General features: G+C 34.0%; 1 pseudogene across 1 annotated transcript in view; it reads left to right on the top strand.

Annotated features, from left to right (window-relative positions):
• LOC100374363 (neurotrypsin-like) overlaps window positions 1-18531 on the top strand; it is a 103276-nt pseudogene extending 84745 nt beyond the window's left edge. Inside the window, exons 17-22 of the transcript XR_014927489.1 lie at window positions 45-275; window positions 14884-15037; window positions 16429-16622; window positions 16731-16920; window positions 17540-17811; window positions 18048-18531. The product of XR_014927489.1 is annotated as a neurotrypsin-like (transcript). The remainder of the gene's footprint in view (window positions 1-44; window positions 276-14883; window positions 15038-16428; window positions 16623-16730; window positions 16921-17539; window positions 17812-18047) is intronic.
• Window positions 18532-20300: the final 1769 nt, after the last annotated feature.

Raw genomic sequence — 20300 nt, 5'->3', positions numbered from 1 at the left:
ATTGCTACAATATGTTTATGAGAGTCATTGTATTCTTATTTCAGATTGTGTGTATGAAAGAGACATTGACAGAAAAGGCAGTAATCTGTTGTCAGGAGATGCTAATTGGGTTCCAAGTCGAGAGGAATGCTGTTTGACATGTCAGAACTCAGCTGGATGTATGGCTTGGACATTTGACAAACGACCTGGTCCTACTTACGGAGAATGTTGGTTGAAAAGTGAAATTGGCGATCCATTTGTTTCTGATTGTTGTGATTCTGGAGTCCTATCTGATGGTGAATACACTAACTACAAATTATAATGGGAATTTGGCATATTTGTGAAAATACTTCTATGATAATACATGTTAACGCTGACTGATTAACTTTATTGTAGTAGTTTATGTGTTATGTTAACAATAATATTTCTTACTAAAAATGCATTGTCAGCAAAGTTAGTTGATATGCATTTTGATTCTAACTAACTCAGGTAAAAATTGAATCTGAAAGTCACAGTGTACTCGATACCAGCCTTGTCAGAGTAGATGAAATTAATAACTCGATACCAGCCTTGTCAGAGTAGATGAAATTAATAACTCGATACCAGCCTTGTCAGAGTAGATGAAATTAATAACTCGATACCAGCCTTGTCAGAGTAGATGAAATTAATAACTCGATACCAGCCTTGTCAGAGTAGATGAAATTAATAACTCGATACCAGCCTTGTCAGAGTAGATGAAATTAATAACTCGATACCAGCCTTGTCAGAGTAGATGAAATTAATAACTCGATACCAGCCTTGTCAGAGTAGATGAAATTAATAACTCAATACCAGTCTTGTCAGAGTAGATGAAATTAATAACTCAATACCAGCCTTGTCAGAGTAGATGAAATTAATAACTCGATTGCAGCCTTGTCAGAGTAGATGAAATTAATAACTCAATACCAGTCTTGTCAGAGTAGATGAAATTAATAACTCAATACCAGCCTTGTCAGAGTAGATGAAATTAATAACTCAATACCAGTCTTGTCAGAGTAGATGAAATTAATAACTCAATACCAGCCTTGTCAGAGTAGATGAAATTAATAACTCAATACCAGCCTTGTCAGAGTAGATGAAATTAATAACTCGATTGCAGCCTTGTCAGAGTAGATGAAATTAATAACTCAATACCAGTCTTGTCAGAGTAGATGAAATTAATAACTCAATACCAGCCTTGTCAGAGTAGATGAAATTAATAACTCAATACCAGTCTTGTCAGAGTAGATGAAATTAATAACTCAATACCAGCCTTGTCAGAGTAGATGAAATTAATAACTTAATACCAGTCTTGTCAGAGTAGATGAAATTAATAACTCAATACCAGTCTTGTCAGAGTAGATGAAATTAATAACTCAATACCAGCCTTGTCAGAGTAGATGAAATTAATAACTGAATACCAGTCTTGTCAGAGTAGATGAAATTAATAACTCAATACCAGTCTTGTCAGAGTAGATGAAATTAATAACTCAATACCAGTCTTGTCAGAGTAGATGAAATTAATAACTCAATACCAGCCTTGTCAGAGTAGATGAAATTAATAACTCAATACCAGTCTTGTCAGAGTAGATGAAATTAATAACTCAATACCAGTCTTGTCAGAGTAGATGAAATTAATAACTCAATACCAGCCTTGTCAGAGTAGATGAAATTAATAACTCAATACCAGTCTTGTCAGAGTAGATGAAATTAATAACTCAATACCAGTCTTGTCAGAGTAGATGAAATTAATAACTCAATACCAGTCTTGTCAGAGTAGATGAAATTAATAACTCAATACCAGCCTTGTCAGAGTAGATGAAATTAATAACGCAATACCAGTCTTGTCAGAGTAGATGAAATTAATAACTCAATACCAGTCTTGTCAGAGTAGATGAAATTAATAACTCAATACCAGCCTTGTCAGAGTAGATGAAATTAATAACTCAATACCAGTCTTGTCAGAGTAGATGAAATTAATAACTCAATACCAGCCTTGTCAGAGTAGATGAAATTAATAACTCAATACCAGTCTTGTCAGAGTAGATGAAATTAATAACTCAATACCAGCCTTGTCAGAGTAGATGAAATTAATAACTCAATACCAGTCTTGTCAGAGTAGATGAAATTAATAACTCAATACCAGCCTTGTCAGAGTAGATGAAATTAATAACTCAATACCAGTCTTGTCAGAGTAGATGAAATTAATAACTCAATACCAGTCTTGTCAGAGTAGATGAAATTAATAACTCAATACCAGTCTTGTCAGAGTAGATGAAATTAATAACTCAATACCAGCCTTGTCAGAGTAGATGAAATTAATAACGCAATACCAGTCTTGTCAGAGTAGATGAAATTAATAACTCAATACCAGTCTTGTCAGAGTAGATGAAATTAATAACTCAATACCAGCCTTGTCAGAGTAGATGAAATTAATAACTCAATACCAGTCTTGTCAGAGTAGATGAAATTAATAACTCAATACCAGCCTTGTCAGAGTAGATGAAATTAATAACTCAATACCAGTCTTGTCAGAGTAGATGAAATTAATAACTCAATACCAGCCTTGTCAGAGTAGATGAAATTAATAACTCAATACCAGTCTTGTCAGAGTAGATGAAATTAATAACTCAATACCAGTCTTGTCAGAGTAGATGAAATTAATAACTCAATACCAGCCTTGTCAGAGTAGATGAAATTAATAACTCAATACCAGTCTTGTCAGAGTAGATGAAATTAATAACTCAATACCAGTCTTGTCAGAGTAGATGAAATTAATAACTCAATACCAGTCTTGTCAGAGTAGATGAAATCAATAACTCAATACCAGTCTTGTCAGAGTAGATGAAATTAATAACTCAATACCAGCCTTGTCAGAGTAGATGAAATTAATAACTCAATACCAGTCTTGTCAGAGTAGATGAAATTAATAACTCAATACCAGCCTTGTCAGAGTAGATGAAATTAATAACTCAATACCAGTCTTGTCAGAGTAGATGAAATTAATAACTCAATACCAGCCTTGTCAGAGTAGATGAAATTAATAACTCAATACCAGTCTTGTCAGAGTAGATGAAATTAATAACTCAATACCAGTCTTGTCAGAGTAGATGAAATTAATAACTCAATACCAGCCTTGTCAGAGTAGATGAAATTAATAACTCAATACCAGTCTTGTCAGAGTAGATGAAATTAATAACTCAATACCAGTCTTGTCAGAGTAGATGAAATTAATAACTCAATACCAGCCTTGTCAGAGGAGATGAAATTAATAACTCAATACCAGTCTTGTCAGAGTAGATGAAATTAATAACTCAATACCAGTCTTGTCAGAGTAGATGAAATTAATAACTCAATACCAGTCTTGTCAGAGTAGATGAAATCAATAACTCAATACCAGTCTTGTCAGAGTAGATGAAATTAATAACTCAATACCAGCCTTGTCAGAGTAGATGAAATTAATAACTCAATACCAGTCTTGTCAGAGTAGATGAAATTAATAACTCAATACCAGCCTTGTCAGAGTAGATGAAATTAATAACTCAATACCAGTCTTGTCAGAGTAGATGAAATTAATAACTCAATACCAGTCTTGTCAGAGTAGATGAAATTAATAACTCAATACCAGCCTTGTCAGAGTAGATGAAATTAATAACTCAATACCAGCCTTGTCAGAGTAGATGAAATTAATAACTCAATACCAGTCTTGTCAGAGTAGATGAAATTAATAACTCAATACCAGCCTTGTCAGAGTAGATGAAATTAATAACTCAATACCAGTCTTGTCAGAGTGGATGAAATTAATAACTCAATACCAGTCTTGTCAGAGTGGATGAAATTAATAACTCAATACCAGTCTTGTCAGAGTAGATGAAATTAATAACTCAATACCAGCCTTGTCAGAGTAGATGAAATTAATAACTCAATACCAGCCTTGTCAGAGTAGATGAAATTAATAACTTAATACCAGTCTTGTCAGAGTAGATGAAATTAATAACTCAATACCAGTCTTGTCAGAGTAGATGAAATTAATAACTCAATACCAGCCTTGTCAGAGTAGATGAAATTAATAACTCAATACCAGTCTTGTCAGAGTAGATGAAATTAATAACTCAATACCAGTCTTGTCAGAGTAGATGAAATTAATAACTCAATACCAGCCTTGTCAGAGTAGATGAAATTAATAACTCAATACCAGTCTTGTCAGAGTAGATGAAATTAATAACTCAATACCAGCCTTGTCAGAGTAGATGAAATTAATAACTCAATACCAGCCTTGTCAGAGTAGATGAAATTAATAACTCAATACCAGTCTTGTCAGAGTAGATGAAATTAATAACTCAATACCAGCCTTGTCAGAGTAGATGAAATTAATAACTCAATACCAGTCTTGTCAGAGTAGATGAAATTAATAACTCGATTGCAGCCTTGTCAGAGTAGATGAAATTAATAACTCAATACCAGTCTTGTCAGAGTAGATGAAATTAATAACTCAATACCAGCCTTGTCAGAGTAGATGAAATTAATAACTCAATACCAGCCTTGTCAGAGTAGATGAAATTAATAACTCAATACCAGTCTTGTCAGAGTAGATGAAATTAATAACTCAATACCAGCCTTGTCAGAGTAGATGAAATTAATAACTCAATACCAGTCTTGTCAGAGTAGATGAAATTAATAACTCAATACCAGTCTTGTCAGAGTAGACAAAATTAATAACTCAATACCAGCCTTGTCAGAGTAGATGAAATTAATAACTCAATACCAGCCTTGTCAGAGTAGATGAAATTAATAACTCAATACCAGCCTTGTCAGAGTAGATGAAATTAATAACTTAATACCAGTCTTGTCAGAGTAGATGAAATTAATAACTCAATACCAGTCTTGTCAGAGTAGATGAAATTAATAACTCAATACCAGCCTTGTCAGAGTAGATGAAATTAATAACTCAATACCAGTCTTGTCAGAGTAGATGAAATTAATAACTCAATACCAGTCTTGTCAGAGTAGATGAAATTAATAACTCAATACCAGCCTTGTCAGAGTAGATGAAATTAATAACTCAATACCAGCCTTGTCAAAGTAGATGAAATTAATAACTCAATACCAGTCTTGTCAGAGTAGATGAAATTAATAACTCAATACCAGTCTTGTCAGAGTAGATGAAATTAATAACTCAATACCAGCCTTGTCAGAGTAGATGAAATTAATAACTCAATACCAGTCTTGTCAGAGTAGATGAAATTAATAACTCAATACCAGTCTTGTCAGAGTAGATGAAATTAATAACTCAATACCAGCCTTGTCAGAGTAGATGAAATTAATAACTCAATACCAGCCTTGTCAGAGTAGATGAAATTAATAACTCAATACCAGTCTTGTCAGAGTAGATGAAATTAATAACTCAATACCAGCCTTGTCAAAGTAGATGAAATTAATAACTCAATACCAGTCTTGTCAGAGTAGATGAAATTAATAACTCAATACCAGTCTTGTCAGAGTAGATGAAATTAATAACTCAATACCAGCCTTGTCAGAGTAGATGAAATTAATAACTCAATACCAGTCTTGTCAGAGTAGATGAAATTAATAACTCAATACCAGCCTTGTCAGAGTAGATGAAATTAATAACTCAATACCAGTCTTGTCAGAGTAGATGAAATTAATAACTCAATACCAGCCTTGTCAGAGTAGATGAAATTAATAACTCAATACCAGTCTTGTCAGAGTAGATGAAATTAATAACTCAATACCAGCCTTGTCAGAGTAGATGAAATTAATAACTCAATACCAGTCTTGTCAGAGTAGATGAAATTAATAACTCAATACCAGCCTTGTCAGAGTAGATGAAATTAATAACTCAATACCAGTCTTGTCAGAGTAGATGAAATTAATAACTCAATACCAGTCTTGTCAGAGTAGATGAAATTAATAACTCAATACCAGCCTTGTCAGAGTAGATGAAATTAATAACTCAATACCAGTCTTGTCAGAGTAGATGAAATTAATAACTCAATACCAGCCTTGTCAGAGTAGATGAAATTAATAACTCAATACCAGCCTTGTCAGAGTAGATGAAATTAATAACTCAATACCAGTCTTGTCAGAGTAGATGAAATTAATAACTCAATACCAGCCTTGTCAGAGTAGATGAAATTAATAACTCAATACCAGCCTTGTCAGAGTAGATGAAATTAATAACTCAATACCAGTCTTGTCAGAGTAGATGAAATTAATAACTCAATACCAGTCTTGTCAGAGTAGATGAAATTAACAACTCAATACCAGCCTTGTCAGAGTAGATGAAATTAATAACTCAATACCAGCCTTGTCAGAGTAGATGAAATTAATAACTCGATTGCAGCCTTGTCAGAGTAGATGAAATTAATAACTCAATACCAGTCTTGTCAGAGTAGATGAAATTAATAACTCAATACCAGCCTTGTCAGAGTAGATGAAATTAATAACTCAATACCAGCCTTGTCAGAGTAGATGAAATTAATAACTCAATACCAGTCTTGTCAGAGTAGATGAAATTAATAACTCAATACCAGCCTTGTCAGAGTAGATGAAATTAATAACTCAATACCAGTCTTGTCAGAGTAGATGAAATTAATAACTCAATACCAGTCTTGTCAGAGTAGACAAAATTAATAACTCAATACCAGCCTTGTCAGAGTAGATGAAATTAATAACTCAATACCAGCCTTGTCAGAGTAGATGAAATTAATAACTCAATACCAGTCTTGTCAGAGTAGATGAAATTAATAACTCAATACCAGTCTTGTCAGAGTAGTTGAAATTAATAACTCAATACCAGTCTTGTCAGAGTAGATGAAATTAATAACTCAATACCAGTCTTGTCAGAGTAGATGAAATTAATAACTCAATACCAGTCTTGTCAGAGTAGATGACATTAATAACTCAATACCAGTCTTGTCAGAGTAGATGAAATTAATAACTCAATACCAGTCTTGTCAGAGTAGATGAAATTAATAACTCAATACCAGTCTTGTCAGAGTAGATGAAATTAATAACTCAATACCAGTCTTGTCAGAGTAGATGAAATTAATAACTCAATACCAGTCTTGTCAGGGTAGATGAAATTAATAACTCAATACCAGTCTTGTCAGAGTAGATGAAATTAATAACTCAATACCAGCCTTGTCAGAGTAGATGAAATTAATAACTCAATACCAGTCTTGTCAGAGTAGATGAAATTAATAACTCAATACCAGTCTTGTCAGAGTAGATGAAATTAATAACTCAATACCAGCCTTGTCAGAGTAGATGAAATTAATAACTCAATACCAGTCTTGTCAGAGTAGATGAAATTAATAACTCAATACCAGCCTTGTCAGAGTAGATGAAATTAATAACTCAATACCAGCCTTGTCAGAGTAGATGAAATTAATAACTCAATACCAGTCTTGTCAGAGTAGATGAAATTAATAACTCAATACCAGCCTTGTCAGAGTAGATGAAATTAATAACTCAATACCAGCCTTGTCAGAGTAGATGAAATTAATAACTCAATACCAGCCTTGTCAGAGTAGATGAAATTAATAACTCAATACCAGTCTTGTCAGAGTAGATGAAATTAATAACTCAATACCAGCCTTGTCAGAGTAGATGAAATTAATAACTCAATACCAGCCTTGTCAGAGTAGATGAAATTAATAACTCAATACCAGTCTTGTCAGAGTAGATGAAATTAATAACTCAATACCAGTCTTGTCAGAGTAGATGAAATTAATAACTCAATACCAGTCTTGTCAGAGTAGATGAAATTAATAACTCAATACCAGTCTTGTCAGAGTAGATGAAATTAATAACTCAATACCAGTCTTGTCAGAGTAGATGAAATTAATAACTCAATACCAGTCTTGTCAGAGTAGATGAAATTAATAACTCAATACCAGTCTTGTCAGAGTAGATGAAATTAATAACTCAATACCAGTCTTGTCAGAGTAGATGAAATTAATAACTCAATACCAGTCTTGTCAGAGTAGATGAAATTAATAACTCAATACCAGTCTTGTCAGAGTAGATGAAATTAATAACTCAATACCAGTCTTGTCAGAGTAGATGAAATTAATAACTCAATACCAGTCTTGTCAGAGTAGATGAAATTAATAACTCAATACCAGTCTTGTCAGAGTAGATGAAATTAATAACTCAATACCAGTCTTGTCAGAGTAGATGAAATTAATAACTCAATACCAGTCTTGTCAGAGTAGATGAAATTAATAACTCAATACCAGTCTTGTCAGAGTAGATGAAATTAATAACTCAATACCAGTCTTGTCAGAGTAGATGAAATTAATAACTCAATACCAGTCTTGTCAGAGTAGATGAAATTAATAACTCAATACCAGTCTTGTCAGAGTAGATGAAATTAATAACTCAATACCAGCCTTGTCAGAGTAGATGAAATTAATAACTCAATACCAGTCTTGTCAGAGTAGATGAAATTAATAACTCAATACCAGCCTTGTCAGAGTAGATGAAATTAATAACTCAATACCAGTCTTGTCAGAGTAGATGAAATTAATAACTCAATACCAGCCTTGTCAGAGTAGATGAAATTAATAACTCAATACCAGTCTTGTCAGAGTAGATGAAATTAATAACTCAATACCAGTCTTGTCAGAGTAGATGAAATTAATAACTCAATACCAGTCTTGTCAGAGTAGATGAAATTAATAACTCAATACCAGTCTTGTCAGAGTAGATGAAATTAATAACTCAATACTAGTCTTGTCAGAGTAGATGAAATTAATAACTCAATACCAGTCTTGTCAGAGTAGATGAAATTAATAACTCAATACCAGTCTTGTCAGAGTAGATGAAATTAATAACTCAATACCAGTCTTGTCAGAGTAGATGAAATTAATAACTCAATACCAGTCTTGTCAGAGTAGATGAAATTAATAACTCAATACCAGTCTTGTCAGAGTAGATGAAATTAATAACTCAATACCAGTCTTGTCAGAGTAGATGAAATTAATAACTCAATACCAGTCTTGTCAGAGTAGATGAAATTAATAACTCAATACCAGTCTTGTCAGAGTAGATGAAATTAATAACTCAATACCAGTCTTGTCAGAGTAGATGAAATTAATAACTCAATACCAGTCTTGTCAGAGTAGATGAAATTAATAACTCAATACCAGTCTTGTCAGAGTAGATGAAATTAATAACTCAATACCAGTCTTGTCAGAGTAGATGAAATTAATAACTCAATACCAGTCTTGTCAGAGTAGATGAAATTAATAACTCAATGCCAGTCTTGTCAGAGTAGATGAAATTAATAACTCAATACCAGTCTTGTCAGAGTAGATGAAATTAATAACTCAATACCAGCCTTGTCAGAGTAGATGAAATTAATAACTCAATACCAGTCTTGTCAGAGTAGATGAAATTAATAACTCAATACCAGCCTTGTCAGAGTAGATGAAATTAATAACTCAATACCAGTCTTGTCAGAGTAGATGAAATTAATAACTCAATACCAGCCTTGTCAGAGTAGATGAAATTAATAACTCAATACCAGTCTTGTCAGAGTAGATGAAATTAATAACTCAATACCAGCCTTGTCAGAGTAGATGAAATTAATAACTCAATACCAGTCTTGTCAGAGTAGATGAAATTAATAACTCAATACCAGTCTTGTCAGAGTAGATGAAATTAATAACTCAATACCAGCCTTGTCAGAGTAGATGAAATTAATAACTCAATACCAGTCTTGTCAGAGTAGATGAAATTAATAACTCAATACCAGCCTTGTCAGAGTAGATGAAATTAATAACTCAATACCAGCCTTGTCAGAGTAGATGAAATTAATAACTCAATACCAGTCTTGTCAGAGTAGATGAAATTAATAACTCAATACCAGCCTTGTCAGAGTAGATGAAATTAATAACTCAATACCAGCCTTGTCAGAGTAGATGAAATTAATAACTCAATACCAGCCTTGTCAGAGTAGATGAAATTAATAACTCAATACCAGTCTTGTCAGAGTAGATGAAATTAATAACTCAATACCAGCCTTGTCAGAGTAGATGAAATTAATAACTCAATACCAGTCTTGTCAGAGTAGATGAAATTAATAACTCAATACCAGCCTTGTCAGAGTAGATGAAATTAATAACTCAATACCAGTCTTGTCAGAGTAGATGAAATTAATAACTCAATACCAGTCTTGTCAGAGTAGATGAAATTAACAACTCAATACCAGCCTTGTCAGAGTAGATGAAATTAATAACTCAATACCAGCCTTGTCAGAGTAGATGAAATTAATAACTCGATTGCAGCCTTGTCAGAGTAGATGAAATTAATAACTCAATACCAGTCTTGTCAGAGTAGATGAAATTAATAACTCAATACCAGCCTTGTCAGAGTAGATGAAATTAATAACTCAATACCAGCCTTGTCAGAGTAGATGAAATTAATAACTCAATACCAGTCTTGTCAGAGTAGATGAAATTAATAACTCAATACCAGCCTTGTCAGAGTAGATGAAATTAATAACTCAATACCAGTCTTGTCAGAGTAGATGAAATTAATAACTCAATACCAGTCTTGTCAGAGTAGACAAAATTAATAACTCAATACCAGCCTTGTCAGAGTAGATGAAATTAATAACTCAATACCAGCCTTGTCAGAGTAGATGAAATTAATAACTCAATACCAGCCTTGTCAGAGTAGATGAAATTAATAACTTAATACCAGTCTTGTCAGAGTAGATGAAATTAATAACTCAATACCAGTCTTGTCAGAGTAGATGAAATTAATAACTCAATACCAGCCTTGTCAGAGTAGATGAAATTAATAACTCAATACCAGTCTTGTCAGAGTAGATGAAATTAATAACTCAATACCAGTCTTGTCAGAGTAGATGAAATTAATAACTCAATACCAGCCTTGTCAGAGTAGATGAAATTAATAACTCAATACCAGCCTTGTCAAAGTAGATGAAATTAATAACTCAATACCAGTCTTGTCAGAGTAGATGAAATTAATAACTCAATACCAGTCTTGTCAGAGTAGATGAAATTAATAACTCAATACCAGCCTTGTCAGAGTAGATGAAATTAATAACTCAATACCAGTCTTGTCAGAGTAGATGAAATTAATAACTCAATACCAGTCTTGTCAGAGTAGATGAAATTAATAACTCAATACCAGTCTTGTCAGAGTAGATGAAATTAATAACTCAATACCAGCCTTGTCAGAGTAGATGAAATTAATAACTCAATACCAGCCTTGTCAGAGTAGATGAAATTAATAACTCAATACCAGTCTTGTCAGAGTAGATGAAATTAATAACTCAATACCAGCCTTGTCAAAGTAGATGAAATTAATAACTCAATACCAGTCTTGTCAGAGTAGATGAAATTAATAACTCAATACCAGTCTTGTCAGAGTAGATGAAATTAATAACTCAATACCAGCCTTGTCAGAGTAGATGAAATTAATAACTCAATACCAGTCTTGTCAGAGTAGATGAAATTAATAACTCAATACCAGCCTTGTCAGAGTAGATGAAATTAATAACTCAATACCAGTCTTGTCAGAGTAGATGAAATTAATAACTCAATACCAGCCTTGTCAGAGTAGATGAAATTAATAACTCAATACCAGTCTTGTCAGAGTAGATGAAATTAATAACTCAATACCAGCCTTGTCAGAGTAGATGAAATTAATAACTCAATACCAGTCTTGTCAGAGTAGATGAAATTAATAACTCAATACCAGCCTTGTCAGAGTAGATGAAATTAATAACTCAATACCAGTCTTGTCAGAGTAGATGAAATTAATAACTCAATACCAGTCTTGTCAGAGTAGATGAAATTAATAACTCAATACCAGCCTTGTCAGAGTAGATGAAATTAATAACTCAATACCAGTCTTGTCAGAGTAGATGAAATTAATAACTCAATACCAGCCTTGTCAGAGTAGATGAAATTAATAACTCAATACCAGCCTTGTCAGAGTAGATGAAATTAATAACTCAATACCAGTCTTGTCAGAGTAGATGAAATTAATAACTCAATACCAGCCTTGTCAGAGTAGATGAAATTAATAACTCAATACCAGCCTTGTCAGAGTAGATGAAATTAATAACTCAATACCAGCCTTGTCAGAGTAGATGAAATTAATAACTCAATACCAGTCTTGTCAGAGTAGATGAAATTAATAACTCAATACCAGCCTTGTCAGAGTAGATGAAATTAATAACTCAATACCAGTCTTGTCAGAGTAGATGAAATTAATAACTCAATACCAGCCTTGTCAGAGTAGATGAAATTAATAACTCAATACCAGTCTTGTCAGAGTAGATGAAATTAATAACTCAATACCAGTCTTGTCAGAGTAGATGAAATTAACAACTCAATACCAGCCTTGTCAGAGTAGATGAAATTAATAACTCAATACCAGCCTTGTCAGAGTAGATGAAATTAATAACTCGATTGCAGCCTTGTCAGAGTAGATGAAATTAATAACTCAATACCAGTCTTGTCAGAGTAGATGAAATTAATAACTCAATACCAGCCTTGTCAGAGTAGATGAAATTAATAACTCAATACCAGCCTTGTCAGAGTAGATGAAATTAATAACTCAATACCAGTCTTGTCAGAGTAGATGAAATTAATAACTCAATACCAGCCTTGTCAGAGTAGATGAAATTAATAACTCAATACCAGTCTTGTCAGAGTAGATGAAATTAATAACTCAATACCAGTCTTGTCAGAGTAGACAAAATTAATAACTCAATACCAGCCTTGTCAGAGTAGATGAAATTAATAACTCAATACCAGCCTTGTCAGAGTAGATGAAATTAATAACTCAATACCAGTCTTGTCAGAGTAGATGAAATTAATAACTCAATACCAGTCTTGTCAGAGTAGTTGAAATTAATAACTCAATACCAGTCTTGTCAGAGTAGATGAAATTAATAACTCAATACCAGTCTTGTCAGAGTAGATGAAATTAATAACTCAATACCAGTCTTGTCAGAGTAGATGACATTAATAACTCAATACCAGTCTTGTCAGAGTAGATGAAATTAATAACTCAATACCAGTCTTGTCAGAGTAGATGAAATTAATAACTCAATACCAGTCTTGTCAGAGTAGATGAAATTAATAACTCAATACCAGTCTTGTCAGAGTAGATGAAATTAATAACTCAATACCAGTCTTGTCAGGGTAGATGAAATTAATAACTCAATACCAGTCTTGTCAGAGTAGATGAAATTAATAACTCAATACCAGCCTTGTCAGAGTAGATGAAATTAATAACTCAATACCAGTCTTGTCAGAGTAGATGAAATTAATAACTCAATACCAGTCTTGTCAGAGTAGATGAAATTAATAACTCAATACCAGCCTTGTCAGAGTAGATGAAATTAATAACTCAATACCAGTCTTGTCAGAGTAGATGAAATTAATAACTCAATACCAGCCTTGTCAGAGTAGATGAAATTAATAACTCAATACCAGCCTTGTCAGAGTAGATGAAATTAATAACTCAATACCAGTCTTGTCAGAGTAGATGAAATTAATAACTCAATACCAGCCTTGTCAGAGTAGATGAAATTAATAACTCAATACCAGCCTTGTCAGAGTAGATGAAATTAATAACTCAATACCAGCCTTGTCAGAGTAGATGAAATTAATAACTCAATACCAGTCTTGTCAGAGTAGATGAAATTAATAACTCAATACCAGCCTTGTCAGAGTAGATGAAATTAATAACTCAATACCAGCCTTGTCAGAGTTGATGAAATTAATAACTCAATACCAGTCTTGTCAGAGTAGATGAAATTAATAACTCAATACCAGTCTTGTCAGAGTAGATGAAATTAATAACTCAATACCAGTCTTGTCAGAGTAGATGAAATTAATAACTCAATACCAGTCTTGTCAGAGTAGATGAAATTAATAACTCAATACCAGTCTTGTCAGAGTAGATGAAATTAATAACTCAATACCAGTCTTGTCAGAGTAGATGAAATTAATAACTCAATACCAGTCTTGTCAGAGTAGATGAAATTAATAACTCAATACCAGTCTTGTCAGAGTAGATGAAATTAATAACTCAATACCAGTCTTGTCAGAGTAGATGAAATTAATAACTCAATACCAGTCTTGTCAGAGTAGATGAAATTAATAACTCAATACCAGTCTTGTCAGAGTAGATGAAATTAATAACTCAATACCAGTCTTGTCAGAGTAGATGAAATTAATAACTCAATACCAGTCTTGTCAGAGTAGATGAAATTAATAACTCAATACCAGTCTTGTCAGAGTAGATGAAATTAATAACTCAATACCAGTCTTGTCAGAGTAGATGAAATTAATAACTCAATACCAGTCTTGTCAGAGTAGATGAAATTAATAACTCAATACCAGTCTTGTCAGAGTAGATGAAATTAATAACTCAATACCAGTCTTGTCAGAGTAGATGAAATTAATAACTCAATACCAGTCTTGTCAGAGTAGATGAAATTAATAACTCAATACCAGTCTTGTCAGAGTAGATGAAATTAATAACTCAATACCAGTCTTGTCAGAGTAGATGAAATTAATAACTCAATACCAGTCTTGTCAGAGTAGATGAAATTAATAACTCAATACCAGCCTTGTCAGAGTAGATGAAATTCAACTTCTGTTGTTGCTTTCACAGTAGAGCTGCTCATAATTTAATCGATTCAATCTCCCATCATTTGGAAATTCTAGCTCAGCCACTGCTCAATTGCTTAGCATAATTTGATCGGAAAGTACTAGAAACAGAAACAGAATGTCATTCAATATCTTGTTAATACTTAAAACAAACTTCTGGCAAAAAGTAATTTCATTTTAAGAACTATATTTTCAGAACCTGTGGATTTTTCTAAAATCCGATTGGTTGGCGGTAGTAGTCCTCAGCAAGGTAGATTAGAAGTATTTTATAATGGAGAGTGGGGTACTGTATGTGATGATGATTTCAATGAACTCAGTGCACAAGTTGTATGCAGACAGCTAGGTATCAGGTAAAAATATTCATGCTCTCTTTTCTTCAAATATTTTCTCAAGCTAGATCAGAATGCAACAATGGTGCAATATCTCCACTGCTATATGTACTGGTTTTTATAGGGCTGAACATATAATGCTTAGGCATTAAGTCCTCCATATCTGCATATGGACTCTGATAGTCTAGGATTCTTTTGATTTTGACCTCCACTTGTAAAATAACTGACTATTCTGAGAACTTATTATGAGGTGCCATTATATGGAATGCATGCTTAATTAAAGACGCACTACAAATGCTGAAGTGCTCATACACAGATCAGGACAAGCTTCAGGTCGAGGTTGAGTTCCTTGGAAACATGCGGATGCGGGCCGGGTGGGGTGGTGGTGGTGCTTTGATAGAGACTAAGCCCTACAACACACAGAGTGATGGCACACCATCCATGCACTTCCTCAAATAAACAAATAAGCTATAGCCTTTAAATATAGACCTAAGCCAACTGAATCAGTACATACTGGCAGATCATTTCAGAACAATTATGTACGCCGCTGCATACATCTAGTGTCACCGCATCTGCATTCTAAAAGTATGAGTAATGTGGAAACGTAAACCAGCATATAGATCACTGACTGTGAGAAAATCAGCGGGAAACAGTGCTGTTATTATTTACACATATCCACAGTCATAAACTTGCACTATCTGAGTATCGTAGTAAACTGACAAAAAAAATGTTTACAACTCCTTGACATAAGCTAGTGATCCTTGGTATGGAATGAAACAAGGCAGCGCTGTCTACTAAGGCCCTGCTAGCAAAGTCCACCAAAGTCTGAGACAAAGTTATGCAACAACGAAGTTGAAGACTCTTTTGTTTTCTGGGAATGAATTTTTTCATGGGTGAATTGCATTCCACCTGGCTCCCATCACTTCAGTCTGTGAACAATTTAGAACTAACCTTGAGGGGCCTGGTTACCTGTATGGATGCATTTTAATACCTCAGTCTACCAGTTTTTGGCAAAATAGTTGTATTTTTGAACTCGGGATAAGATCAAACAATGTCAAAGAGTTTCAATTGATATGTTTATATTGATTGGGTGAAGATAAGTATGGTTTAAAAATGTCAAATTATCACATCAATGAATTTATATTTTTTGTAATTTTGTACCAATGTTATTATACATTTATCGCACTTAGACAACAAATTAAGACAATACATAAACATGTGTTTTCCACATGGTTGACTATTAGAACATACTGTCACACACACATGAACACACATGTACAAGTTAAGACTTAAGTTAATTTACTCAAGATGGCACCATGTCAACAAACTATATGATATTACCTAGTAGCTGACATTTATGACTATTTGGGGAAGAAAAACTCAAACAATGTCTGTAATATTTTTGTGTTTAGTGGAATGGTACAATTCCATGCAGAAGCCTTGCCTTTTGGTCAAGGTAGTGGACAAATCTGGATGGATGATGTTTCCTGCGATGGTACAGAAAGCTATTTGGAACAGTGTAGTAGAACAGACTGGGGAGATCATAATTGTGGACACAGAGAAGATGTTGGGGTTACATGTGGAGTGGAACTTCCTCCAACTATAGGTAGGTATAGTGAATGGAAATATACAATAATAGTGCATATACCGTAGTATTCTTTATATAAAACTGAATTATGAATGTTCAATATTTGAATTATTCTAATTTTGGTAGAGCCTGGTACATGTGGTAGCAAACCAGTACAGAGGCTAGGACCATCTTTACGTATTGTTGGTGGGGAACAGGCAGAGCCTGGAGAATGGCCATGGCAAGTTGCACTCCAACTTAAAGGATCTGGTCACTATTGTGGTGCAACTGTTATCAATGAACATTATATTATTTCTGCTGCTCATTGCTTTGAAAGGTAAATTTATCTCCATTCTGTTTTATTTGAAGTAAAATGGAATTTATTGATATAACAAAATATTTATATGTCATCGAAAGTTTGGTTAAAAAAGTATTACCGGTACCTGTTTTGCTTTGGTTTATTGTCCATTTCAAGATGGCCAATGCCTCTGTCATGGAGTGAGAAAATGAAGGTATGAATTTGCCAGCTTCTATATCAACACCTAAGATACCACTTTGCTTTTCTATATATCAACACTAACTTTGTAAAGATGACTTGCATGTGGTTGTGACTAAAGATTTCTTTCTTTGAGATATCCGCATCAATTTGAATTATGATGCCTAGAAACTTGATGATCGTCATCACAGAATTACATTGTTCACTGAAAAAAAACTGCTCTTTGCTACTCATATGTGACTATATTTCTTATCAGTTTGTGCCTTATGTACCATAAAAATTAGCAAAAATTAAAAACCCAAATTATAGAAAATATATATGCAAACTGAGAATTAGTGATCACAGTCTAATGATTGCCTGCAAACAAGTTGATGAAAGTGAAATCATGTTGTATGGTGATAATATTTTATTTTCCACTTGAAGTGATTACAGGAGTGTGATAGTTTCTGTTTTTATATAGGTATGGAAAGGACAGTTTTACAGTTGTTGTTGGTGACCATGACAACGAAATGCCAGAGGGCAAAGAGCAAGAATATGACATACAGTGTCTGACATCACATGAAAATTATAACTCTGAAACAACAGATAATGACATCGCTTTGATCAAAGTTGAACCAAAGAATGGACGTGGTATGATCTTTACAGATTACGTAATGTCAGCTTGTCTTCCTGTTACTGACATCCAATTTCTTGCTGGACATGAATGTTGGACTTCAGGATGGGGTAGTACAGGTAAGTGTACTGTGCATTAGAAATACAGCACAACTTGTGGTACAGATTCATGTTAATTGTTAGAGGGCAGTCTTCATAGCATACTTCAAATGATACATGACTAATGATAATGTACATCTCCTGTTGTTAGAGGGTGCCCTTGACATTATATTAAATCTTCCATAATTAATCTAATAGAAAAGCAATTCCAAATTTCACATTCATTTGGTTAACTTAACTCATTTGTTCTTTTGCAGGTAGTGATTATCCAGCCAAACTGAGAGAGGCATTAACCCCTCTTATATCAACTACTGAATGCAATCGTCCAACTGGCTATGCTGGTAAAGTGACAAACAACATGTTATGTGCCGGATACATGCGAGGTGGTACTGATTCATGCCAAGGTGACAGTGGTGGACCATTGGTGTGTGAACGTGATGGTGTATGGACACTATGGGGTGTCACTTCATGGGGTTATGGTTGTGGAAGTGCTAACTATCCAGGAGTCTACACTAAAGTCGCTAACTATGTTGCATGGATAAATGACCATATGGCAACTGGTAGTTGCTAAGGAAAGAAATAGTTTTTGTATTTCTTATATACTGTAGATTTGTTTATTTTGAAAATCTTGCTAGAAATATTTTAATTTGAAAAGAAACATTTTTTTAGCATCATGAGATGTAATCACACCACATGTCACAACAATTTCTTTGAAATAAAATACAGTGCATATTAATTCTCCACTTTGTAGTAGATTATTTTCTTTCTTTTCCATTTATCACTTCAACATCATTGAAACTCAGCAGAGAGTCCAACATTGGCAAATTAGACAGAGAAAATTGTTACATATTAGAAACACTACAAGATAAAGTGAAATTTACAGAATGATATAAAACCAGTTATGTAAATTGAGGGTGTTGGGATGGTACTGCGTCTGGTGTCTGTCTGCCATTCTTCTCAAAAATAGTTTAACTGTTTGATTAAAACATAAAACTTGGATGGAATGTTGAAAACGTTGAATTGAAATAATTACATCGTGCCAGCAAAGTAGGTGGAAGGTTATAAAATATGCATGAAAAGTTGAATAAATTGAGTGGAAAGTCAAAATAGTTTGCTGATTACTTGTAGATTAACAAGTCATTGTCAATGACACGTCCCCGTTCCGTTCATATTTGAGTGACATATACATTCAAAGCAGATCATGACCGAAATGCACCTGCATATGTACAACACATTGTGCTAAATCTGAACAAAATCCATCCATGCATGACTGAGATCCGGTTCTGGAATTGTGAAAATACGTGATTTTGATGCATTTTCGGCCTTAAAATGGCCATCATTCCGCTATTGTTAAGCAGATCATGAAACAAATGCACATATCTATTTGTGACATGATGTACCATGTGTGTGTGAAGTTTGAACTTGATCAATCCAGACATGTTTTGGATACGGATCCAGAACTGAATTCTTTAACAAAATGGCCGCCAGTCGGCCATTTCGAACTTGATCCGAAAAAAAAAGACGTGCATCAAGGTCCTATTATGTTTAATGTATGTACCAAATTTGAACAAAATCCATCCATGCATAACTGAGATACGGGTCCGGAATGGTGAAAATGTGCGATTTCAATGCATTTTCGGCCTTAAAGCGGCCCCCATTTGGCTATCGTTAATGAGATCATGAAACAAATGCACATACATATTTGTGACATGATGTACCTTGTGTGTGTGAAGTTTGAACTTGATCAATCCAGACATGTCTCGGATACGGATCCAGAACTGAATTCTTTAAAACAAAATGGCCGCCAGTCGGCTATTTCGAACTTGATCCGAAAAAAAAAATGACGTGCATCAAGGTCCTATTATGTTTAATGTATGTACCAAATTTGAATGAAATCCGTCCATGCATAACTGAGATCTGGGTCCGGAATGGTGAAAATGTGCGATTTCAATGCATTTTCGGCCTTAAAGCGGCCCCCATTTGGCTATCGTTAATGAGATCATGAAACAAATGCACATACATATTTGTGACATGATGTACCTTGTGTGTGTGAAGTTTGAACTCGATCAATCCAAGCATGTCTCAGATACGGATCCAGAACTGAATTCTTTAAAACAAAATGGCCGCCAGTCGGCCATTTCTAACCCGATCCAAAAAAAAAATGACGTGCATCAAGGTCCTATTATAGTTAATGTATGTACCAAATTTGAACAAAATCCGTCCATGCATAACTGAGATCCGGGTCCGGAATGGTGAAAATGTGCGATTTTGATGCATTTTCGGCCTTAAAATGGCCGCTATTCGGCTATCGTTAATCGGATCATGAAAAAAATGCATGTGCATATGTCCCATATAATGTGTGATGTATGAGTGAAGTTTGAACTTAATCGGTCCATGCATGTTCGAGATACAGGTGATCACGGACGCACGGACGGACGGACGCACACAGGGCAAAACATAAGTCCCCGTTTTCGGACTGCGTCCGAACGGGGACTAATAAGGAATTTGGT

This window comes from Saccoglossus kowalevskii, chromosome 19 (genome assembly GCF_978046115.1).
Source record: "Saccoglossus kowalevskii chromosome 19, keSacKowa6.1, whole genome shotgun sequence".
NCBI classification, from domain to species: Eukaryota; Metazoa; Hemichordata; class Enteropneusta; family Harrimaniidae; genus Saccoglossus; species Saccoglossus kowalevskii.
This window is presented reverse-complemented; position numbering and strand designations above follow the sequence as displayed.